Here is a 25,828-nt window from a genome sequence, read left to right on the forward strand (position 1 = left end):
GAAACGAGAAGGTTGTGCGGGGGAGCAAGCGCCGCATCCCTGTCGCAGGGCTGGCAGCCTATACCGTGATTCCTGCTTCTGCAAAAGTAGGGCTCTCGCGTGATAAAAGGGTCGCCGAGACCTTCTAGAGACCTACCAGCCTTACTTCAACAACGTGATGGGCAAGGATTAGTCTCTTCAGTCATTTCAAAATTAGAAAGCAAAACACAGTGAAGCGGAGTACATAGAACAGTGTGTAACGCTACGGTGCCTTTGATTACTAGGCACATTGACAAAAATATGGAAAGATGACGAGAAATGCATGCTTGAATGTACTAGACCTCGAACGGCGCCTTTGAAATGTCTTTAGTACGTTTCAGGTGTCGGTCCTGGAAGGACAGTGTTCTGTGAAGTTGAGTATTCTATGGCGGGGCTAAGTGAATTCCAGTGTGGTCAAGTTGCTGGTGCCCGTTTGTTGGGTGCTTCCATAACTGTGGCAGCTGAAGTATTTGGTTTTTCAAGAGGTACGGTAATGAAGATTTATACCACGTACTTGGAAAGCAGGAAAACGTCATCCGCCGACTCAATGCGGAGGAAAGTGTATGTTGCTTCATCCTAACTGGCGGTCTTTGAAGAGTGTTTTGACGTAAAATACGGATCTCCATAAGCAGGAAATTGCAGAGTGAGCTGGAATTAAACGACCACTCATCACTGATGCAAATCCAGTTGGAGAAAAACGTAGTAGCAAGTCCGTAAGTCGGTAAGACCTTGACTATGGAGCAATGGAATAATATTTAGTTGGATGAGCCACGTTTCACAGAGTTTGTAAATTCTGGTAGAAGTTTACGTACCTGGAATGAAATGTGAGTAGTGGAGCAACCTTGGTTTTGGGCTGTTAGTGCGGGTTGCCTACACCAAGGGCAGGTATGGCTCCTTTGATTGACAGGTACTAAACTTATTATTCTGTTAAGTACTTCTCCATGTCCAACCAGGCACTATTGTTCCCCCCATCCCCATCCCCGTCCCCTCTCACTGCTACAGGTACACTTTCAGATCTGAGTTACTGGAATAGCCGCTCGCCCCCCCCCCCCCCCCCCTTTACTCTCATATCAATTTGATGCGTACTTAATTGGCCGGCCGGGTTGGCTGAGCAGTTCTAGGCGCTTCAGTCTGGAACTGTGCGTCCGCTAAGGTCGCGGGTTCGAATCCTGCCTCGGGCATGGATGTGTGTGATGTCTTTAGGTTAGTTAGGTTTAAATAGTTCTAAGTTCTAGGGGACTCGTGACCTCAGATGTTAAGTCCCATAATGCTCAGAGCCATATCAACAGTTTTTGAGTACTTAATTAAATTCATCAATTAATTAAGCACTCTGATGGGAAAGTGCCACGCTCTCTGAAATTCATCAATTAATTAAGCGCTCTGATGGGAAAGTGCCACGCTCTCTGGCGGGAAGTTCAAATTCTGCCAGGACAATACAACCTCTACTAACCTAAGAAAATTGTGCGAAAAATGCCACATTAGCTATGTTTTCTAAGTCATCCGATCGCCATCTCTTCCTAGGAATTGGTGACAAAAACACTCAGTTGATTTGGCATTTGGAGGGAATCCGATTGTAGTGTATGGAATATTGTTCGAACAATTTAGACATTGTGTGGAATATTGTTCATTTAAACAGTTTAGTGGATTCAAGGCAGTGTATGGAATATATGGAAATTGGTGGAGACTAAGGAACTCAGAACAGGAAATTCGAGGTTAGACTGTTTATTTATAGAAAATTAAGTTGGGGGGGGGGGTGGGGGGGTTCGATTTCTCATCATTCTACACTGTTTGGAAACATGTAGGTCCTGCAAGAAGCAATTACATGGGGCAAAATGCTGCATAACCTAATGTTTGGCACTGTGCCCTGGGTGTCTTAACCTAATGTTTGGTCCCTTGTCAGCACCTATTGTTGCGTTAACTGGTTTTCCATGTTACCCCCCATTTCCTTAAACTACTGTACCGCCTTTGATACCAAATTAAGTAATCAGTTGTCCCCGCACCATTTTCTGGTACACTTCTCGAATTTCACATGCTTTTCAACCCCATTTCTGACGCATTTTTGTTTCTTATCCATCCCCTTAAACTATTGTACTGCGTTTTACGTAAAAATTATGGAAATTAACGTAGTGTTCTGCACATAACCTACTGTTCTGCTCCATGTCACCCACTCACGCACTCCCTCCCATTAACTACTTTACCGCTAACATAACATTTATATAAAAATTTATGCAAATTAATTATGTCGGTATTCTTTGGATGTATGGGGTAGTTTTTCTTAATTCGCAGCATCTTATTGGTCAGTGGAATTGATGGAATTTAGGTTAAACAAAATATTGCTAATAACACATCCCGCCACTCGATGCCAGACACCGCTGACGCCCCCCCCCCCCCCCCCCCCCCCGGGCCCTGAGACACCATGGGATGTAAGCCAGCGTGAGCCATCGCATTCACACCACTGCATGTGAAACGTGGTTCCATTTTCGTGTATACTGGTAGAATTCCCCGGGTGTTATACTGACGTCACAGAACTGCAACGCGCGCTGACGCTGGTCCCATAACGATGACGCGCTTCTCAGAATAGCACAGGGTGCATTGTTTCTAGCGATCATGCCATTGTTTTGCGCAGACGAGACTTTCAGCAATAAAATTATTTTGCACAGATCGCTAAATAGCACTGACAGTTAAACCCTTTAAGAGTTGTCTACAGATCATCAAATACATACAAGACTCAAAAGAATATTGGAAGCTAGGAACATGTTTACCAGTGTAACTACAATTAAATATTAAGATTGCTGCTACAGTCTGACACCGATCGATGTACAGGCAATGTCTCCTCTTTCCAGCCGTGGTTCTGGAACGAATCGCAGTATCTATAGCCAACTCTCTGTCATTGCGTAGTGTCCCAGAAATATTTAAAGTGCGCTTTTGTAGGAGTTTTCGTGACCTCTCTGCTTTTATGCACGGAAATTCTTGCTCTTACAGAACCTGTTCAGAAAAACTTATCCCGTCAGCGAAGACCTTTACGAGAACGCGAAACAAATCGAGGAAATATATACTCACACTCGTGAATACCCATGTAGGTGATGTAGCAGATTCCAAATCATCCATAAATTTTATAAAATAAACTAAGGTGTTTCTCATGTCTAGATAACCGGCAAACGTGTCATCCGCCTGCTAGACGCGCACACCACAATCGATCTTCTCTCAACTAAACACAGATGGAAAATGTGAAGGGAAAGTAAACCAAACAATTTACATGTGAGGGAATAATGGCCCCATCGCACACACATGTCCATACTGAATCTCATCAAATTTCCACGCGATCACGAAAGCTATCCAACACGTACTAACTATTAGTATCGCTATTCGGTTATATAGTCAAACTGAAAGGAAGCCTACTTGTGCAACAAGAAATAGTATAAAAGACAACACGGTTAATTCATATACATTCCTGCACCCCAACAGGTATCTCCATTCGGAGGACTTATACTGTTAACAAGAAACTTGAATCATCCCCGCACTGGTCACCAGCACTGCACACCAAGCACGCACAGGTAGAACCATCACCCTAGGAAACTCGTCACATACACACTTCATCCCTGTACTTGCAACTAAATGTTAAAATTGAGGTCTCAGCTGAACATTCGACAATGAGAGTAAAGTATCGGAATTACACCCTGTTGACGGCTATGGCTCTGGAAATAGAAATATCTGTACCATTCCTATGACTTGACATATTCCTCACTTTGCTATCACAGTACTCAATGTCAAATCCATACCTTCCTTAGGACACAGTCATTCCCTTTTGCACATGTCCGAACACACACACACTTTTATAAGCCTGATCCTCAAGACAAGTGTATCATGCATCCCGTACTACTACTACTACTACTACTACTAAGTATAATACTTCATCAATAACTGATCGCTGTTGATACAAAATAATACTGACCGAAAATCAACGATGGGTGGACATGTCTCATAAGTGTTTCTTGCGAATGCTGCCACTGTGTCTTAGGAAGTCAAGCGTAATCTGCCAGATGTTAAACAACGCGACTGTAACAACTACTGTATGTTACTGTCACAAGCGGTCTTGGTTCTACAGTTGCACGCAAGTATCCATGTTAAAAGCTATACTGGGTCAATAAATCGAGGTATGGCATTACCCCTGAATGTGGTCCTGACAAATACTGAGACGGTTACCGTAGGAGTGTATGGTATCAGACCGACACGTCTCCGACGGTGCAACCTCGTGATAAAATTACCGCATTTTGAAAGTGCTTCGGCTGAGAAGCGTGGTATGAAACTGGTATTTGCAACTCACTCTCGCCGCCGCTGCTATATATTTCTCCAGTATTTGTAACGCATTCTGTCTCGATGCAAGGTCAGAGGGTCGGTGATATATCCACTGGGCTATAGGCATTGGTTGACTGAGGACAGAAACGAAGCCTGTTGCTGCAACGTGAAATAGAAAAAGACAGTATGCGAACTGGGGAAAGGATGTGGATTTTGAAACTGCACTATGGTGCTTCTCCAAACTACATACAAATACTTCAGATCCATGTCCATTCACATCTATCTCCCCAATGTGCTATCTTCGTTATCCTGTACCATCCATCAGAGAAAAACTAACATGTATAAAAGCTCAACTAACTTAATGCGATAGATAATTAAACAAGATTTTTACTGCCTCTTCCTCCTCCCACATATAGAAAACAAATACAGATATCACATGCGTGCAAGAATTGACCGCATGTGACGATCCTATTAAATATAGAGGTATTGATCAACTGCACGGACCAGTTTAAAGTTCCATCACCTGTACTGTAAGAGGATGACTATATCCCACAGACCATACTGTAAGCCACAAGAGACACTCCCTGTTTGAAGCACTGTCTACTTGCGGTTATTAATGGTAAACCTGTTGGTCATCAGAGGGCTTCCATCTCATGTGTGATGAAGCATGACACATCCCTCTAAACAAACTTTAGATTTATGTGACGTACCCCATCCCCTCTGCCGCATCTTGGGTGTAAAATCGAGACTTCAGCATCATAACTAAGTCAGCGATAGGTGCTTGTGAGGCAGTGCAATCCCCGTGTACATATTTGCCTGCAAGGTGTGCTGTTTACGGAGTTAGTAACGGAATGACTTAATTTTCACATGTCGGATGCTGCTGCTGTGTGTTCATCTGTTTCCTTGTAAGAGGTATTCGCCATTACTAACCATCATTTTATATAAGGCTGATGTAGGAATAGTGTAATTTCCTAACTATGATCGGACGTGAACAGTGGGCGCTATACATCTCCGGAAAGCTATATTGTACTCATATCACTCAGAGCCGATGATTTAACGAAGCAGTTTTTCTGTTTTGATAACATAGTTCATTGTAGAGAAACTGAGGAGGATGGATATCATGCACTTGAAATGTATTTTTCACAATGGAATATTAACAATGCTACATTCCATACGACTGATAGGTCGGAAACGCAGGCGATCTAACATGATAGCCCGTTTTAAGTGCGGAACATTGTAGCTTTAGGAGTGCATGTATTTACATTCTCTTACCAATACCTTCCAGGTACCGATCCTAGACTCTAGAACAATACTTTAGAGTATGCTCTGTGACTCTCATATGAAGAGGGGAAGGAGAGAGAGAGAGAGAGAGAGAGAGAGAGAGAGAGAGAGAGAGAGAGAGAGAGAGAGAGAGAGATCGATAAAATTAAGCATTGTGCTCGAGCTGTTAGAAATATTTAGAGCTATGTCTGGTATACTTTCATTTACGTGTTTGAGAAGTAACATTGAATGGCAGTACTGCACTGCCACCTATCCACATTAGCAATTATACTCGCTAAGTGCAGAAGGGGTGGTTTAGCTAAGATACTGAAATTGGAAAACATGCTGTCGCATCGTTGGTCAGTGTTGAAATAACTGTAAAATTGCCAAAATTGTTCACACTATTACATGTGATGCTTATTATTAGAGTACATTGTTGGTCCCATACGTCTACTGGCACGTTGTTGGTTACGACGTAATGGTTGACTGACAGCCCTTGTTTGAGTTGGAGGAGTAGTTTTGTGGGGGCTGGCACCTTCTGAGGATGGGTAGCACCGAAACAGTGATTTCCTACACGGTTGCAGTATTAGCAATCAGTCTAAACGGAACGCAGAGCCATCAGCTATTCGGTCAATGTGACAGATGAATTTAAATGTAGTTTGCAAACCCACGCCAACGCCATAAAACTCATCCCGTTTCCTTATGTTGTAAATTACTTACTTAAAATCATCCAGTGTGTGCGGTGTGTTCCGGTAAAAGCTTAATACTATGGTTTACATAGTGCGACCCCCCAAGAACCATGGACCTTGCCGTTGGTGGGGAGGTTTGAGTGTCTCAGCGATACAGATAGCCGTAACGTTGGTGCAACCACAACGGAGGGGTATCTGTTGAGAGGCCAGACAAACGTGTGGTTCCTGAAGAGGGGCAGCAGCTTTTCAGTAGTTGCATGGGCAACAGTCTGGATGATTGACTGATCTGGCCTTGTAACACTAGCCAAAACGGCCTTGCTGTGCTGGTACTGCGAACGGCTGAAAGCAAGGGGAAACTACAGCCGTAATTTTTCCCGAGGGCATGCAGCTTTACTGTATGGTTGAATGATTGTGTCGTCCTCTTGGGTAAAATATTCCGGAGGTAAAATAGCCCCCCATTCGGATCTCCGGGCGGGGACTACTCAAGAGGACGTCATCAGGAGAAAGAAAACTGGCGTTCTACGGATCGGAGCGTGGAATGTCAGATCCCTTAATCGGGCAGGTAAGTTAGAAATTTTTAAAAAAGGAAATGGATAGGTGAAAGTTAGAAATAGTAGGAATTAGTGAAGTTCGGTGGCAGAAGGAACAAGACTTTTGGTCAGGTGAGTACAGGGTTATAAATTCAAAAAAAAAATGAAAAAAAAAATAGGAGTGCGGATAAGCTACTACAAACAGCATAGTGAACGCCTTATTGTGGCCAAGATAGACTCGAAGCCCACGCCTACTACAGTAGTAGAAGTTTATAAGCCAACTAGCTCTTCAGATGACGAAGAAATTGAAGAAATGTATGATGAAATAAAAGAAATTATTCAGATAGTGAAGGGAGATGAAAATTTAATAGTCATGGGTGACTGGAATTCGGTAGTAGGAAAAGGGAGAGAAGGAAACGTATTAGGTGAATATGGATTGGTGCTAAGAAATGAAAGAGGAAGCCGTCTCGTAGGGTTTTGCACAGAGCACAACTTATTCATAGCTAACACTTAGTTCAAGAATCATAAAAGAATGTTGTATACATGGAAGAATCCTGGAGATACTGGCAGGTTTCAGATAGATTATATAATGGTAAGACCTAGATTTAGGAACCAGATTTTAAATTGTAAGACATTTACAGGGGCAGATATGGTCTCTTACCACAATCTATTGGTTATGAACTGTACATTAAAACTGAAGAAATTGCAAAAAGGTGGAAATTTAAGGATATGGGACCTGGATAAACTGGCTAAACCAGAGGTTGTACAGTGTTTCAGGGAGAGCATAAGGGAACAATTGATAGGAGTGGGGTAAAGAAATACAGTAGAAGAAGAATGGGTCGCTTTGAGAAGTAGTGAAGGTAGCAGAGGATCAAGTAGGTAAAACACAAGGGATGGTAGAAGTCCTTGGGTAACAGAAGAAATGTTGAATTTAATTGATGAAAGGAGAAAATATAAAAATGCAGTAAATGAAGCAGGCAAAAAGAAATACAAACGTCTAAAAAATGAGTTCGACAGGAAGTGCACTATGGCTAAGCAGGGATGGCTAGAGGACAAATGTAAGGATGTAGAGGCTTGTCTCACTAGGGGTAAGATAGATACTGCCTACAGGAAAATTAAAGAGACCCTTGGAGAAAAGAGAGCCACTTGTATGAATATCAAGAGCTCAGATGGAAACCCAGTTCTAAGCAAAGAAGGGAAAGCAGAAAAGTGGAAGAAGTATATACAGGGTCTATACAAGGGCGATGTACTTGAGGACAATATTATGGAAATGGAAGACGATGTAGATGAAGATGAAATGGGAGACATGATACTTCGTGAAGAGTTTGACAGAGCAGTGAAAGACCTGAGTCGAAACAAGGCCCCGGGAGTAGACAACATTCCATTAGAACTACTGACGGCCTTGGGAGAGCCAGGCCTAACAAAACTCTACCATGTGGTGAGCAAGATGTATGAGACAGGCGAAATACCCTCAGACTTAAAGCAGAATATAATAATTCCAATCCCAAAGAAGGCAGGTGCTGACGGGTGTGAAAATTACCGAACTATCAGTTTAATATGTCACGGATGCAAAACACTAACGCGAGTTCTTTACAGACGAATGGAAAAACTGGTAGAAGCCGACCTGAGTGAAGATCAGTTAGGATTCCGTGAAATATTGGAACACGTGAGGCAATACTGAACCTACGACTTCTCTTAGAACCTAGAATAAGGAAAGGCAAACCTGCATTTCTAGCGTTTGTAGACTTAGAGAAAGCTTTTGACAATGTTGACTGGAATACTCTATTTGAAATTCTGAAGGTGGCAGGGGTAAAATACAGGGAGCGAAAGGTTATTTACAATTTGTACAGAAACCAGATGGTAGTAATAAGAGTCGAGGGGCATGAAAGGGAAGCCGTGGTTGGAGTGAGACAGGGTTGTAGCCTCTCCCCGATGTTATTTAATCTGTATACTGAGCAAGCAGTGAAGGAAACAAGAGAAAAATTTCGAATAGGTATTAAAATCCAGGGAGAAGAAATAAAAACTTTGAGGTTCTTCGATGACATTGTAATTCTGTCAAAGACAGCAAAGGACTTGGAAGAGCAGTTGAATGGAATGGACAGTGTCTTGAAAGGAGGATATAAGATGAACATAAACAAAAGCAAAACGAGGATAATGGAACGTATTCGAATCAAGTCGGGTGATGCCGAGGGAATTAGATCAGGAAATGAGACACTTGAAGTACTAAAAGAGTGTTGCTATTTGGGGAGAAAAGTAACTGATGATGGTCGAAGTAGAGAGGATATAAAATGTAGACTGGCCATGGCAAGGAAAGCGTTTCTGAAGAATAGAAATTTAACATAGAGTATAGGTTTAAGTGTCAGGAAGTCGTTAGTGGGTGTATTTGTATGGAGTGTAGCCATGTATGGAAGTGAGACATGGACGATAAATAGTTTGGACAAGAAGAGAATAGAAGCTTTCGAAATGTAGTAGAATGCTGAAGATTAGATGGGTAGATAAAGTAACTAATGAGGTACTGAACAGAATTGCGTATAAGTGGAATTTGTCGCACAGCTTGACTAGAAGAAGGGACTGGTTGGTAGAATATGTTCCGAGGCATCAAGGGATCACCAATTTAGTATTGGAGGGCAGTGTGGAGTGTAAAAATCGTAGAGGGAGAGAAAGAGATGAATACACTAAGCTGATTCATAAGGATGTAGGTTGTAGTAAGTACTGGGAGGTGAAGCTTGCAAGGATAGTTTAGCATGGAGAGCTGCATCAAACCAGTCTCACGACTGAAGACAACAACAACAACAACATAGTGCGACGACTAGAGGTAGCCCAATTGACTTATCTTCCCTCCAGAATTCAAACTTCCCGCCATGGGGGAGGCTTAGCAGGGGATGTGTGGCACTTTCCAGCCACGTTGGGTAGCGGTACTCATTCATCAGCTGACATTGCGGCATACATCTTAAATGACGTCAGTTGCGTCACAGCGCGACGTCTTGGATTACGGCACTTTGGGGAGATGTCCTTGTGGTCTGCGAGAGGCAGTAGATCAGAGTGTCTTAATGTCGGTTTAGAACCTGACACAGACCTCGAAGTCGTGGCAGAAAAAGAAACTGTAGGGCAGTGTACAAAGCCTGTTAGAAAATAAAGTTTCAAATAACGACATAGGGTCCCAGGGAGCTTCTCTTGCGACTTAGTCTGTGGGATACGGTCATCATGCTACAGTACGGGTGATGAAACCTTAAACTGGTATGTGGAGTTAATGAATACCAGTATATCTAACAGGATCGTCACGTGATCGCTGCCTGCACCCATGAGGTATTTGTTTTCGATATGTGGGAGGAGGGAGATGCAGTAAAAATCTTGTCTAGTTATCTATCGTGTAAAGTTAATTGAGCTTTATACATCTTAATTTTTCTCTGATGGATGGTGCAGGATAGCGAAGATAGCCTATTGTGGAGATAGATGTGAATGGACATGGATCTGTAGTATTTGTATGTAGTTTGGAGAAGCACCACAGTGCAGTAGGAAAATTTAAGTCCTTTCCCCAGTCTACGTACTGTCTTTTATAGTACTTCGTGATGCAGGAGCAGGCTTCGTTTCCGTCCAATGGTCAAATCACAGTAACTCAGCTTTGCGTGTTTCTAAACGGATTGCAGGAGGCAGTGGATATAGTTTCCCCTGATCCCTACTCAGTTCCGACTTACACTGGAACTATCACGTGCGCAAAGGTGTAGGGATGGTAGCGTAGAGTCTGAGGAGGCATTTGGTGGATCCATAGGGGCTACCTAAAACGAGGTGGTAGTTTTACTGTAGCAGATAGATTAGAGAAAGGTGACATTTCGAGATATGATTCACTAGTGGCTGTAATCATTTTCCATAGGATGCAATGCAGTCATGCGCTTGAATGGAAAGAATTGACTCCAAATCCTAGACAGCATTTCTAGCGGATAGCGTGGCATTAGGAAACTGAAAAGCTTGAGCACATTTCTTACGATCTCTATCGTCAAACCCTCTACGACTGTTTGTGATCGTTCTCAATCAATCGTTGCCTACAACCCAGTAGATGTATCACAGACCCTCTGACATTGTATCGCGACAGAATGCGTAACAGACTGTAGCTCCTAGAACCGCTCGCCCACTCCAGCCGGCTAACTGGTCGTAAGAAGGGCCGTTATTCGTATACTAGTATCCACGTTGCAGCAACATATCAGTATGGACTGGGGGAAAGTAGATCATGACGAACGGCGTCCTCGTAGCGGCTCTGAAATGTTGAACCATCTGCAGTCGTAAAGCGACTTCGATTGTCTTCTCCACGCTCAGAAGATGTACCTTCAAAACACTGCTGGCTTTCCCGTAGAGAAACTGCAGTTGGTTACAGTGGCTGTATGCACAAGTGAGATAATGGGGATGTTAATGTTACTTATTTGCAGCTAGAACCGCACAAGCATTGACTTTTATACTAGCTCATATCATCTAATATAAATTTTTAATCTTTTAATGAATACAGAAATATGCTGCCATGCGGTAACTTATTACTCAGTCCCTGGTCTATACATTACAAATTGTCGATAAAGGAATCTATCTTTTTAATAATTGTATATAATTGAGAGAAAAAAGGTTTATGTAGTTTACTTAAAAAAATTAAAATCTTACACCATAAAGTTTTTGAGTAGTGCCTTGTATTTCGGATAATTCCTTTTAAGTGAAAACAACAGCCTCAGATTGGTTGCCAGTCCATCATTTACGGGATCCTACCGATAACCTTAGAAACAAAGGAGAGTGATTGCTAATTGTTTGTAAAATACCTCTGAAGTTTTTTGTTAGAGCGCTATATCGAAATCTGATTTATTGTATAGACAATACGACCACTGCTATCATCTCCAACCCGATTGACAAACGGGCAAAAACTGTATAATCTGGGATATAAAATATGTGGTACTGGAAGATATTATAGACCACAAAAGCGCTTTGAATCCTCCAAACGACCTGTGTATTACTTCAGTACTCGGGGCAAATGCCCGACCGTCAAATTACGCATTCAGGCAACTGATTTTCATACTGGAAATTCTTGAATGAAAAATGTAAACGTTTGCGGTAGGCGATACCAAGTGACGTTGGAAGATTGGTAGAAATAACGTGGAGATAAATCGGGAACCGACGTCGGAACACGAAAAGTAGTGGCGTCGGAGAATGGGGATTGCAGGAGAATGGGCAGGACAAGCGAATGCCCGCCGTGTAGTGCTTCCTGTCGCCGATGTAGTGCGGTTTGCAGTCGCCGCATGAAAATAACTCGTTAATGTAGCCGGTACAAGTAGTAACGTTATGCAACGTGGTAAACAGCACATTCTGTGAACAGTCTCAGCGTTAATTCTGCACTGATAACTTCGCTTTGTTGCCCTGCAAGCGGAGCTCCGTAGTTGAATGTGGCCATCTGCGCTTGTGCTAAGAAAGCCACCGTATGCGCATGGCAGAGGGAAGGTAGTTAATCTTCATAATTTGTCTCGGCTCCTGTCCCATTTACAAGCGGTACGCGAGGTAACTTAAAACTTTTCGTGTGCATGCCTGACATCTCTCTCTCTCTCTCTCTCTCTCTCTCTCTCTCTCTCTCTCTCTCTCTCTCCCTCCCCCTCCCCCCCTCCCCTCCCGCTCCCTGCCCCGCTCCCCACTCCGCGGCCTCCCTTTCGATTAAAAACACAAAGTGAAAAGATAGCGGCTTAGCAGGAAGGGCGTTGATGCCAATAAAGTTCTGCTTTTGTTTTACTGATACATGATGCTTAGTAACATAACTAAAACACAGACTACATGGCGAACTACTTGTACGACATTGCATAGCTGAATACTGTACAGTCGTAATATCCAATTTTTCCGTCTATTGATCACCACCACAAGTTAAGTCAAAATCGAAGAGGTTACCGCAAGAAAATCTTAACTCTCAATTTAGTGAGGATTAGACGGATCACGTTTTTTTGTTTCCGAATTAATCAGCTACTGTTCATTATGATTTACATATGCACCTTACAAAGAAATCTACCGTATAAATTGTTTTTTCCCGTCGGTATTTACGTTTTTCTCTTCGAGTTTGACCGAACGTACAAAAGGCAGTATCCCAGAATGCGCTGAACTGTGTGAGCACGTTCTTTCGTTGACCTCGATGCTGTACAAGAAGTCGGCTGCTCCGTGTCAGACGGTTACGAAATGGGCCACGGAGTTGAAACGCGGACGAGCTCGTCTTGATAGTCGAGTCACATAAGAGCGCTCCAACTCCAACCGCAGATGAAGTAGGAGAAATTGCCCAATATCGCTCCGGACCCTATTTTAAGGTGCCTGTTAAAACACGGCCCTTTTAACAAGCTCTGTTTCATAATTCGTCCTACGTGTTGTGACGTGGAAATTTGAATTATCGTTAACTCCCACCGCGTTGGACTGTCCCTTATTGAAATTGACAATTTTTACTACTTCATCAGAATTGTCACAATAGCCACGTGCTGACAACGTAATTTTTTTTTCCCGCGCACTACACTGATTTTGCGGATGGTAAGGCAGAAGTTCTCTATGCGTTCTCTGCTTTTCAGCAAGGAGTTCGCTAATTCATCCTCGCAATACGATTACCGTCTATAAGTCACAGGGTGTTGGACCGTTGTAGACACAGACCAAAGGGTCGAGCGAAGGACAATGAATCAAGCAAATAATTTCAATAGACGTTGGTCCGGAACCCAATGGATTCCCAGATACGGCCACATTTCCTTTCTGGCAGACTTACTGGTCATGTGCAACTCCATTTCCTGCAACACAAGTCAATCGACTACTTCTGTGATGATCGACGTTGTGAAAGGATGCATGCATATGTGGTAATTTCTTGATGGTGCATGGGCACGCTTTCATGTAGCTGTTCCGTAATAAGTCGTACGAATCTGCGACGTAGAATGGTAATGGTCGTGGCCTTCCAGGTCCCCTACTTGAACCTGTTGATTTTTTTTGTGGCTGTTTTTGTCGTACACTGGGAAAGCTTTGTGGATGGTCTTCAGCGCATTCGGACACACCTGGGATTTTTCAGAAGTGTACGGCCGTCGAGGAGGAGACTTGCTGAAGTCTGCCTTTAAATGAACAGTTGCCATTTGGGCAAACTTAAATATCTCGTGAAAGTGTGAAATATTGCACACATGAATAGGATGCAGTACCATAAGGTATTTATCCACTGCTGGATAAACAATTCCTGTCGATCTTTTCCAAGCATTACGGTATTCTGGTGTAAATTTCCACCCACATCGGTTCCGCGTGTCTTTTTCTGTATTTCTTTCTTTGTTCTTTCTTTGTTCCTTCTGTTTTCCCGAATGCCTACTCACCTTGCTTTGTGTCGACTCGGACTTCTTAGCTCTTCAAATCTGGGAAATATTTTCCTTGATCCATCTGCCATGCATCTTCCTTTTCTATTTTACTAAGGAGTTGGTTACCCTTTCGAGTTCAGCTAAAGTAGTCAGACTTACGGTAGGAGTGACTAACTGCGTGTTTTACTTGGCATTCTCCTATCTCCTTTTCCGCGTGTGCCTTGAGAAAAGCTTCGCCCGGTATTTGGGACATCTTAAATCAAATGCGGAATCCTAAAGGGATACTGTGGCCTCAGCATGAAGACATACAAATACCGAACGAGGTGGCGCAGTGCTTAGTACACTGGACTCTCATTCTGGAGGACGAAGGTTAAAACCTGTGTCCGGCAGGTTTTCCATGATTCCCTAAATCGCTTCAGGCAAATGCCGGGATGTTTTCTCTGAAAGAGGACGTCCAGCTTCCTTCCCTAATCCGATGGGGCCGATGACCTCGCTGTTTGGTCCCCTCCCCCGAATCAAACCAACAAAACACATGCAAAGCTTTACCAGACAAAGTCCCTGTAGCTATCATTAACCGGGATTTTTTAAAATAAAATATCACCCTGGACTTGAACGGGCAATGGGGTCTCTGAGACTTTCCCGGCCCGCGAAGTGTTCTTCAAATACCAGGTTAGTGTTGGCTATTGAACCGTTTGCATCATTATGGCTCATTGTTAAACGTTGTCTTGTAAAGGAATGCAAATCTAGTCTGACGGAAGTTAGGACTCAAATCTCTGTTGTACAGTAATAATCGTATGCTTCTTTGCAACAAGTCAGTTCTATTAAATGAGGTTCCATCTTCTGTGTCGATTGATAGGTTACCGAAAATCTTCCAATATCTTCATGGTTTCCTTCATTTTTAAGGCACTGTTGTCGGAATAGGTGTTACAAATAAGCTATGCGCCGCTTTTGAAATGCCCCAAATTAATACTGCATACATAGACATATTGCAGGCGCAAGTTTTAAGTAAATCACGTAGGCAGAATATAGGTGCGCGGAAAATAGTTGCGAAAGATTGCCCAATATTGCAAAATAGAAACACTTTTTCCGAAAGCACTGTTTATATTTGGAACAAGTTCTAAGTTGCGGGGGTCACAATGTTTGTGATTCTCGTCATGAGCTACATTTCTTCTTGCTTTAGGATTATCATAGCTTCTTCCGTGCAGTGTGTGGGATATATTGGCTGAAATTCCAGATTTCCTTAGCTCCAATAACTTGTTGCTGCACAATATGTGATATCAAAGGAAAAGAGAGCTGGACTGAAATACATTTCGTATTGCAGAGTCCCACTGTGAAGAGTCTGACAGATAATATCGAAGTGAATTTTCAACAGTTAGGTTTGTTGGAAAAATGAGAATTCTGTGGGGTTACCGCGTGCATCAACTGTTTCTATAAGCTCCCTGTAACAAATGTAGTCGGTAACTAGATTTCTAACCGATCGCGGAGTCTGTCACCTAAAAGATGCTAACTGACTGACCTGAGCGATGGAGGGGAATGATCTAGTAACAGGGTCAATCCAAATGAAGTGGTACAGTAAAAATTATGGTAGTTGCTTTGAATAGTTAGCAAAAATATGAATATCTCCGCACTGGATTAAGTTACAACATTGCAATTGACATGATTGTTTTAAGAAAGGTGTCCTCTAAATCACTGTCTATTACACAAAATATCCCAAATTCAAATATAACCAGTCAAAATGACCTCCAAAGTTTGGTATCCAAATTTTCAAAAATCCCCTTTTAGGCCCAAAAATAACAAACAAGGAGTGATTTTTGAGTGTCTATTTTTTTCTATATTTAGAGATCATACAATACTAGCCTCATATAGAGCAAGAACACTTCCAAATGCGTTCCAAATGCGTTCTTTTTTTTATTAAGTTTGGGGTCAGTTATCTAAGGTGGGACTGAATATAAAAATGTTTGTATGCACAGTTTATACACCTATATGATAGCAACGTACTGTAAAAATGTCAACATTGATATCTGACTGTGAACAAAGATATGAATTTTTGAAAATGAAGAGATAATTCACATTGGGTCCTTGAGCCAGCAGGGTGGTAAAAATGCACAAAAACATCGTTTTCCAAACTTACTCTTTAAACCTCTGCAAGCCACAACTGTCCATCATACACACATGCCACTATGTAATTCAACGTTAAAGACAGAGATGTAATTTTACTGACTTAATGATCCTCATAAATTTCAGTTTCTGATGTTACATTACAAGGAACTAAGTTTTCTGCAATGCCAAGGAATTTGTGGAAATACCTTGTTCCTTTTATTGCTATACAGTTTTCAAATCTGGTTTAAAGTGTTTTTCATATGCAGAACCTCTTCTTCTTTCTTGATCAGAAAATAGGTATTGCCTTTAATATTATCCTTGCAAAAGACATACATGTCCTGTACTGTGAGAATTAGGTCTGTGGTTTGTCTTTGTAGGCTGGCTTTACTTACTACACGTTTCGTTGTACCTCCTACTGTCACATGAATTTTTACCACGGCAAGATGCAAAAAAGTGTCTTTCAGCCACCAACCCAAATTCTACTTTGTGGTTGCACACATTTGAAAAATTCTTTTTGTTCTTACGTTGACTACAACTTCCATCTGAAAAGTATATCAGCTTCTCAACTTTCGGAAAATTTTCTTTTACATAATTTATTACATACTTTTGAAACACATGTACAGCCAAAGTGTTGCTGATCACGTTTCCCACCATCTTAGAACGCTCCCCGAACTGCCTTGTAGGCAGCAATCGGGGCCGTCAGACAGGCCTAAAAGGCGTAATCCGTGAGTGGTATTTACATTTGTATATGGCCGGGCTTTCATGGCGAACTTGTATTCGCCCGACGACGTGGAAGTCGCATGTATTGCGACTGAATTGCTTGTCTTGCAAAACACTAAGCAATTTTACAGAAGTGCGAAAGAAGTGCGAGAAACTAGCTTTGAATAGTTCAACATAGCAACATTCTCTTAAACCAGAACAACAAAAAATTGCAAAATAAATGTGTGTAATTTATCGTGTAATGCGCTCTTTTCTAAGTATTTCTCTGCTGTAATAACATTGGCAACCGATATAACACTTAAGCTGATTGGAAGCTTAAATGACTATGTACTGTGACAATTGTTGTAACAAAATTAAACTTGTGCGCTAGCTAGACATATGACCTGATGTTTGTCAGTTCAGATCGCTACATCGGCACTGCTACATTGTCATAACACCATGATCATTTCCTCTGCTGTTGTGGACAACGTGGTATTTTGCGTTTCCTGATAATCAAAAACTTCATTTGTTCATGTGCATTTAACAACCCACTTCCTGATCTATTGTCCGTCACTTTTTTTTTAAAATTCGTTCAGCGTGAAATGAGAGCTCTGCAGGAACTGGCGTGTATTGCACAACACCGTCCGTACACGGTACAAATTATAGGAGAAGCGTAAACATTTGTAAACTCTGCAATCTCCAATATAGTGCCCAAATTCAAGCCTTGGTGTCCGAGCGGTTCTAGGCGCTACAGTCTGGAACCGCGCGACAGCTACGGTCTCAGGTTCGAATCATGCCTCGGGCATGGATGTGTGTGATGTCGTTAGGTTAGTTAGGTTTAATTACGTCTGAGTTTTAGGGGACTAATGACCTCAGAAGTCAAGTCCCATAGTGCTCAGAGCCATTTGATCCATACTGCCAAAATCGTAAATACCGATCCGAAATGGTCAGTATTACTGCACAATACTCATTATGGTGCAGTAAATATTGGCATTAAAATTTGAACAATACACATTTGGTACCGTTAACAAAGCAAACATTCTTTAATAGCACGACTGACATGGCATTATCGCTGAATAGCGAACTGACAGGCTTGTTGTGGTAGAAGTTGGGCCTGTGTAGGGAGGAGACTGTACTGTTCTAACCCCGCAATACATTCAAATAGTCCCTGCCGCTCCATTCTTCACACACAATTTCCACGGCAGGCCCCATTGTTCGTGCAAATTTCCTCCTAAGCGTCTATTAGGAAGTACCTTTTTTGTTCTTTTGTCCATGATACAGTATCATATAATACCAAACTCCAGGCTAAACATTCCAGAACTATTTCTTAGATCCATTGAAATTCGATCCACCTGATAAATGTCAGAGGCACGCCAGCTCCTCCTCCTCCTCCTGCTACTGCTAAATGTTAGACAAGATACGAAGATCTATCAGAGACGTCTAGATTCTCTGCCGGGTAGGGGATTCTCTCTGCTCGGGGATTGGGTGTTTGTGTTGACCTCATCATTTCATCTTCATTCGTGAAGGTGGCGAGATTGGACTAAGGAAAGATTGGGACTTTGTACGGGCGCTGATAACCGCACAGTTGAGCGTCCTACAAACCAAACGCCATTATCAAAGACGTCAGTAATCGCTCGTATATCCTCCGAATATTTTTGACGAGAACATACAAATTAAAACCTCCAGTCAAATTAACCCACGCTGTTGACCATTAAAACTTAAATATTACGAAGGCGGCATGCAACTAACGTCAAACTGGCAAGAGTGCGCTACATGTGTAGATACGCAGATTATGAGCATTTTAGCACAATGGCATAAAGTAATTAAAAGTGGTTAAAAGTAATTCCATCTCAATTCTGTATGTAAGGAAACGTTACGGAGCGAGTTTATCATTCAAGATGGTGATGGGCTTTGTCTGGGAAGGAGAAAGTCGAACAGCACTTACCAAAATTAAAGTGGCAGGATCGTGGCCTATCGAAATGGTGGTTTATCATTCCACGATAGAGCGGCTTAGTTTGGTCGGGATACCGCGAGTGTCACGCGAAACGGGAAGCGATGGGTTCAGTAGGGCCATACTCAAAGCCATTCAGACTCTGTCGCTCCATGCGCTTAGTGCCCGATAGGTCAACACAGCTGTGTAATGTCGTACAGACGCGTCACGTGCGTAGAGTCAAGAAATAGGTTTTTCTGCGGAAAGACAACCACCCACATGGAAAGTGCGGCGACATAGGGGCACCACGAACTGAAGCTTCCCTTGACGCAGCATGAGAGTCGCACCCACGAAAACACTGGCCCCAGTAGTGACAACACGTCTTTCCAGACGAGTCAAGGTTCTGCGTACGGTATTGCGATGGAAGCTGTGTGGAGACTAGGAGGAGACTGTCAGCGGATCGCATTGGTTTTCGTCGTTAGGTCCCAGCATTTGACGTAACAATACGGGTTGCCACTGGGTACCCATGAGCACCATCTTTTTCGCAGAGCTGGTAATTTGGATAGCAGCCACTAAGTTCGTGACGCGTTACAGCTTTACCCTATCTTGGAGGTGTCCGTGAAGCTCAACAAAATCACGTAGGACCTTCTGTTGCCTATGCTGTCCTTACCTACCTCGATACGGAGTGAGTTAGACTATTGCTCTGGGTACCATGTTCTCAAGATATCTCGCCACTGTGATTGATAAACTGATTTGAAGCGCAGAGAATGATGCGCCTCTAGCGAGCATTAAAGCTCGGTTTGCTGGATTGGGTCAATTGTTTTCTGGCAGAGGTGACAGCTTATTCCATTATAAGTAACATCCCGTTTATCCCTAAACACCCCCCCCCCCCCCCCTCTCTCCTCAGGGGGCTCTTTGGCGGATTCGAGCTCGGCTACCAGGACGCCCCAGGCTTTGCAGCATCTTTTCCCTTCCGTGGTGCATGTCTGTTCTCCTGCCATTCCTTTTCCCCTCCCTTGGGGAACATCTCTAGGATGTTTTTGGAAATGTGTTCTGCTTATTCAGTGACCGATATCAGAACAGCCTCTCCGCTGTCTTTCATCCCTTCTTTTTTTTCGTTCCCCATCTACTCTCCTTCATCCGCTTCGGCATTTGAGGTTCTCTTTTTTTTTTATTCTCTTCTTCGTCTTCTTCCCTTCTTCTTCCCTGAGCGCTCCTGAAGGCCAGCCCTTCGCGTCTACAGCATAACAGGTGATTAGGTAACACGTAATTCCCAGCCCCAGGTCGACATGTAGGGTTCGCACGTACCCCGGGTACAGGCCAGGCGAGGGGAGTGATTGCCTGAGCTGCTACCTTCCCAAATTGCTGATCGGTCCCTCTGTCAGATGTTCGGGAAGTGTCATCTGAGGTGTGAAGTCACTTAATGCAGGTGCAGCCCCGTGTGAAGGGGCCTCCCCAGTTGGAAGGAGCATGCCATTGGAGACACTGGCAATCATATGAAATTTTCTCGCAATGAGCTGATGATCTTCACAATCAACATCTACGAAACGTAAACGTGATGAGGCTAACAATTCTAAGACTATTCCAGCTGCACCACAGTTCCTCGTGGTTTCACATACTTCGCAACGGTTAATCCGTTTATTATTCAGAAAGGTGTTGATGCATTTGCCGGCCCTGTGAAGTACTGCTCTTGTTTACGCAATAACACTTCGTATTTGGAGACAACTTCTGATTATCAGGCATAACAACTGCTGTTCATGTTGAGGCCCATCTACTGCTGAATTCATTCCGTGGTGTTATTTACAGTAGTCTGTTTGATGGTCCGACCAAGGCAGAAATCCAAACATAGCTCTCTGATCAGGGTGACATAGCCATCTATCGGGTGAGGAGGGGGGGGGGGGGGAGAAGCAGATGCCTCCTTAGTGCCCACACACACTCGGTTTCTCACTTTTGACATAGTGGTTCTTCTGTCAAAGGTCAAAGCAGGTCAGACCATATACTCCGAAACTGATGGTCTGCTACCAGTGTCATCGTTACACATTTGAGAGTCCTGTCGACACCCAGCCAAATGTGTAACCTGTGGTTGGGATGCTCAAAAGGGTGATTGGCCGCCTCCTCCTCTACGCTGCATCAACTGCAATGGTGATCATGCCTCCCCCTCCCGCGATTGTCCCGCTTATCTCGATAAGCGGGCTGTCCAGGTGATCCGGATGAAGGAAAAAGTTCCTTAGCCAGATGCTCGCAAGTTGTTGGCTAGCCGGTAATCCTGCGTTCTACAATCTGGCACCTACAGTACTGTTCTTGATAAATCTCGCCCCATGAAGGACATGGCCATGGCCATGCAGGCATGCATCCTCAAATTTAGCGCTGTGGTTATGTACTCGCCCAGAGTCATTGTAGCGTCCGTGCAATAGGCCAGAGAACTTTCGCCTCATGGGAGAAGTCACCAGCTACACAGCCGGCAGTTTGGGAAGGACAGATTGAATATTCCCATGAAGATTTTATACTTTCCTCTAGCCAACCAACAAATGAAGCTTCCTCCGATAACTGGAAAGGCTCGAAGAAGTCAACTTCTCCTGTACCAACTCGAAGATCCTCTTTGACGGTGTCGCCAAGTGATACCATCACACAGCTGTCCTCCGTGTCGACGGTAGGGACAACCAACCGTTTTTCTGGGTTGGACTCGACAGGCCAACAGCACAAGCATGCCGATGCTCGTGTAGACCTCATGGAGCAAGGTCCTCCTGACTATACTTTTTATCAGTGAATCTCTTAAGGCTGGCATTCGGCAGCCACCAAAGTGATACCTTTTCAGTTATTTGTAATGGCTCTCCTCCAGTGTAACGTTCGCAGCCTTCGATACAACAAAGAGGATTTATGGTTCCTCTTAGCATTGCACTGCCCACTTGTTCTCTGTCTTCAGGAAACGAAACTGCGTCCTCATGACTTCGAGCTCTTGTATTTCTTCCTGGTCTGTTTTCACCCCCCCCCCCCCCCCACCACTGACGTCGGCATTCCATCTCATGGGGGAGTCATGCTGCTCGTCCAAGAGGACTTTCATGGTCAACACACATCCCTGGACTACCCACCTTCAAGCTGTTGCAGTTCGCCTTTTCCTTTCTCACTTGACCTTTAACCTTGGTACCGTTTACATCCCTCCATCGGCCGATGTTACCAGGGCAGACTTCGTCCAGTTTGCACACACAAACGGCATCTTACTAAGGCTGATGGGAGGCTTTACCCCTCCCTGGCGACTTCCGACGAACATCATTTCCCCAGTTGTGACGACCAGGTGGAATATTGTACCAACATTATCCTTACTTCTTGAAAGACATCATAGTCGCCGTTGACTGTATAAAATATTTATTATTACGATTGCAATTTCGCCCTTATGGCCATTTTCAAGTAACACTGCAAAAGTTACACTCTGTCAGAATATATGAATATAAGACTATCTGCCAAAAGCCAATGCACGCTCGCGAAAACACCGTTAACCATAAAAGCATTCTTGTTGTTCTGAAAGGGAGCACTCTCTAAGCACAGATGGGGAAAGCAGAACAATTACACATACATACAGTATTCGAAGCACTGTCTTACAGAAGAGGAAAAAAATTGGCCGGAATTTTCGGTATCCTACAGCTACAGGTCTGGGATATGTCCTAATGCCAGAGTGGCGGATGAGTGACAGCATCCCCGCCAGAGATGGATGGTCTGCTTCAGCTTGTCTTTTAACACTCGCTTTCTCAAAACTTTCCGTACACACCTTGTCGCCATCTTGTTCGAGTCAGTTTGTAGACGCTCCTATGTCCCGACACAATGGATGTCTTGTGGATGAATACAGCAGTATGATTGTATTTTGTACAGATCACCATATTGCATCGACAATTATTCCCTGTAATGGGAAAGACTCTTACTCAATTACACTGCTCTCCCAGTGAGGACAGGAGAATGAATATCGGAGCGCGAAACATATCTCCAACCCTGCAATACATCACTACGTACCGTGTCGATGTAGTAAGCATACATTTCCTATCCTGCACCACACAGAATCATCCGTACATATACTGTTAAGACAGACAGCACAATATATACTCCTCGCAGCACTGGATGTTTCTGTGCGAGGTCGGCTTTCATCGACCCCCGACAGGTGACCACAGCGCTCTCAGTGGACTGAAGTCACTCTCAGAACTGTTAAACATTAAGACACGTTTCCCCTCGGCACAAACGCGTTACTGTTTCTGATCCGGACATGCTTGCTTGCTTGCTTGCTTGCTTGCTTTTTCACACACACACATACCCAGGCTCGGGGATTAAAAGAACACAAGATTTTCGCATTGTTAGCCATCATATTATACCATTTTCGCGGTACTTCCCGATATCAAGCACACAGCATTATCCTACCGATCACTCACGCAACATAATTTCGAAGATATAGACTGGAAATTATTTCACTACAAACCCCAAAACTTCAGCTAGGTTCGGGCGCGCTGTAAATCACTGACTAACTAGAACTTGTCACGTCTGCAAAAACATGTACGCAGAAGCTCGAGAAAATTAGAGAAGACTGATATTTCCACTCGGGAATACTGATGCTGGTGATATAGCAGATTCCAGATCACTATAATTTAAAAGGTCAACTAAGGTGTTTCTCAGGTCTAGATTTCCAGTAAACGTGTCTTCCATATGTTAGATGCGCATACCACAATCGGCTTTCCCTTAACTAAACATGAGAGGTGTTGGAGAAGTCCGTGCAAGAAATAAAAACTACTTACGTATTTGGGATAAACTTCTTTTTATTTTTCGACATAGTCCCCATTTATACTTGTACACGTTGTCCAACGCTGTTCTAATTCGTTGATCCCTTCTGAATGATAGGCATTGTCCAAGTCTGCAAAATAGCTATTAGTTACTGCAATTAACTCCTCATTTGAATAAAATCTTTGTCCAACCAGCCATTTCTTCAAATAGTAGTCCGAGGGAGCCAAATCTGGTGAATGGGGGAGGGGGGGACGGGCGGATGAGAAACGAGTTGGAATCCTATTTCCATTAATTTTGCACCATAGCTGCTGAGGTGGGTGCTGGTGCATTGTCATGATGGAAAAGGACTTTTTACCGGTCCAATAACAATGAATAATATGCACCTGCAATAGCTTTACCCTTTTCTAGATAGTTGATGAGGACTATCCCATGCGAATCTCAAAAGACAATTGCCATAACCTTTCCTGCCGAAGGAATGGTCTTCGCCAATTTTTAGTGCAGATTCTCCCGTTTTAACCTACTGTTTAGATTGTTGCTTCGTCTCAGCAGTATAGTAACGTATCCATGTTTCATGCACAATGACAAAACAACACTTTAAGTCTTACGGATTCTTCCTGAACAGCTGCAAACCATCCTTGGAACACTTCACACGATTCCGTTTTTGGACAAGTGTGAGCAAACGCAGAACCCTTCTTGCGGATAGCTTTCTAATGTCCAAATGTTTATGCAAAATATTATGTACCCATTCAGTCGACATGCCCACAGCACTAGCAATCTCACGCACCTTAAACTCTTCAGTCAACCAGCACCATATCAAGGACTCTATCAATGATTCCTGGCGTCGTAACCTCCACAGTGCGTCCAGAACGTTCAGCATCACTTGTGGCCATATGGCCACTCCGAAAGTTTTGAAACCACTTATAAACCGTTCTGATCGAAGGTACAGAGTGACCATAATGTTTCAAGCTTCTCTTTAGTCTCGTGAGGCGTTTTGCCTTTCATAAAGTAATGTTTAATCACCACACGAAATTCTTTTTCGTCCATTTTTTGACTCTTACTCGACTCCTTGATTCACACGAATGTGAAACACAAAGAAATAGACAAATGTGGCTGAAACTTCGTGTGCATTCTTTCCAAAGATGCTACTAACTAAACATGACTTCGATACACGCCGGTGGAGCCATCTTTTGGACTTTCAAACGCCTCTCGTAAAGGCGCGAAATGTGCAGAAGCAGTGAACCAAACAATTTACATGGGAGGGAATGATGGTCCAGCACTAATGCACCTCCATATTCAATCTCAGATTTCCACATGATCATGAAAGCTATCCAACACATACTAAGTATTAGTTCGCTATTCGGTTGTCTAGAGGACAACATGTTAATTCATCTACATGCCTACACTCCCAACAGGCCTCTCCTTTCTGACAGCTCCTACTATTAAAGGGAAACGTGAATCACCCCCGCAGAGGTCACTGGCGTTCCTTTTCTATCACAGTACTAGACGGCAAATCCATACTTTCCTTAGGAATTGACAGTCATTTCCTTTGCATATGTCGGAATACAAACACACACTTTATAAGCCTGATGCTAAGGCAAACATATCACGCACCCCCTACTACTGAGTATAATACTTCGCCAATAATTGATTACCTACAATACAGAATAATACTGAGAGCAAATCAGCTATGGGTGTACATGCCTCATAAGTTTTTCTTGTGAGTGATACCACTGTGTGTTAAAAGGAGAGCCGCAATTGTCTTATGTCTAAAAAAAACCCGACCGTGACAACTACTGTATGTTACTGTCACAAGCGGTCTGGTTCTACAGAGGCACCCGAGTAGCCTTGTTAAACGTATACCAGCATTATAAATCCACGTATGGCATTAGCTACGAATGACATGGTTTTTCCATCCATAGAAATACTGAGACAGTGATCCAGACAAATACTGAGACAGTGATCGCCAGAGTGTGTATTATCACCCCAGCAGTGCACTTACACATAGCCCACGATGCAACTTCGTGATAAAATCGCTGAATTTTGAAAGTGATTTGGCTAAGGAGCGTGGTACGAAACATATCTGCAACCCCCTCATACCACTGCCACTAGATATTTCTCCAGTATTTGTAATGAAGAAGGTAGAGCTTGCAGATGCTGCAAGTAAGATGGGGCTGGACGTTTTAGCTGTCAGTGACATTCGGGTAAGGGGTGAGAAAGAAAAGGAAATGGGAG

General features: G+C 43.3%; 1 protein-coding gene across 1 annotated transcript in view; it reads left to right on the plus strand.

The window, feature by feature from the left end:
- Positions 1 to 25,828, plus strand: part of LOC126305268 (AP-2 complex subunit alpha-like) — a 279,414-nt gene that overhangs the window by 58,064 nt on the left and 195,522 nt on the right. The gene's annotated exons all lie outside the window — the stretch shown is intronic.

The sequence above is a fragment of the Schistocerca gregaria genome, unplaced genomic scaffold (genome assembly GCF_023897955.1).
Source record: "Schistocerca gregaria isolate iqSchGreg1 unplaced genomic scaffold, iqSchGreg1.2 ptg000304l, whole genome shotgun sequence".
Classification (NCBI taxonomy): Eukaryota; Metazoa; Arthropoda; class Insecta; order Orthoptera; family Acrididae; genus Schistocerca; species Schistocerca gregaria.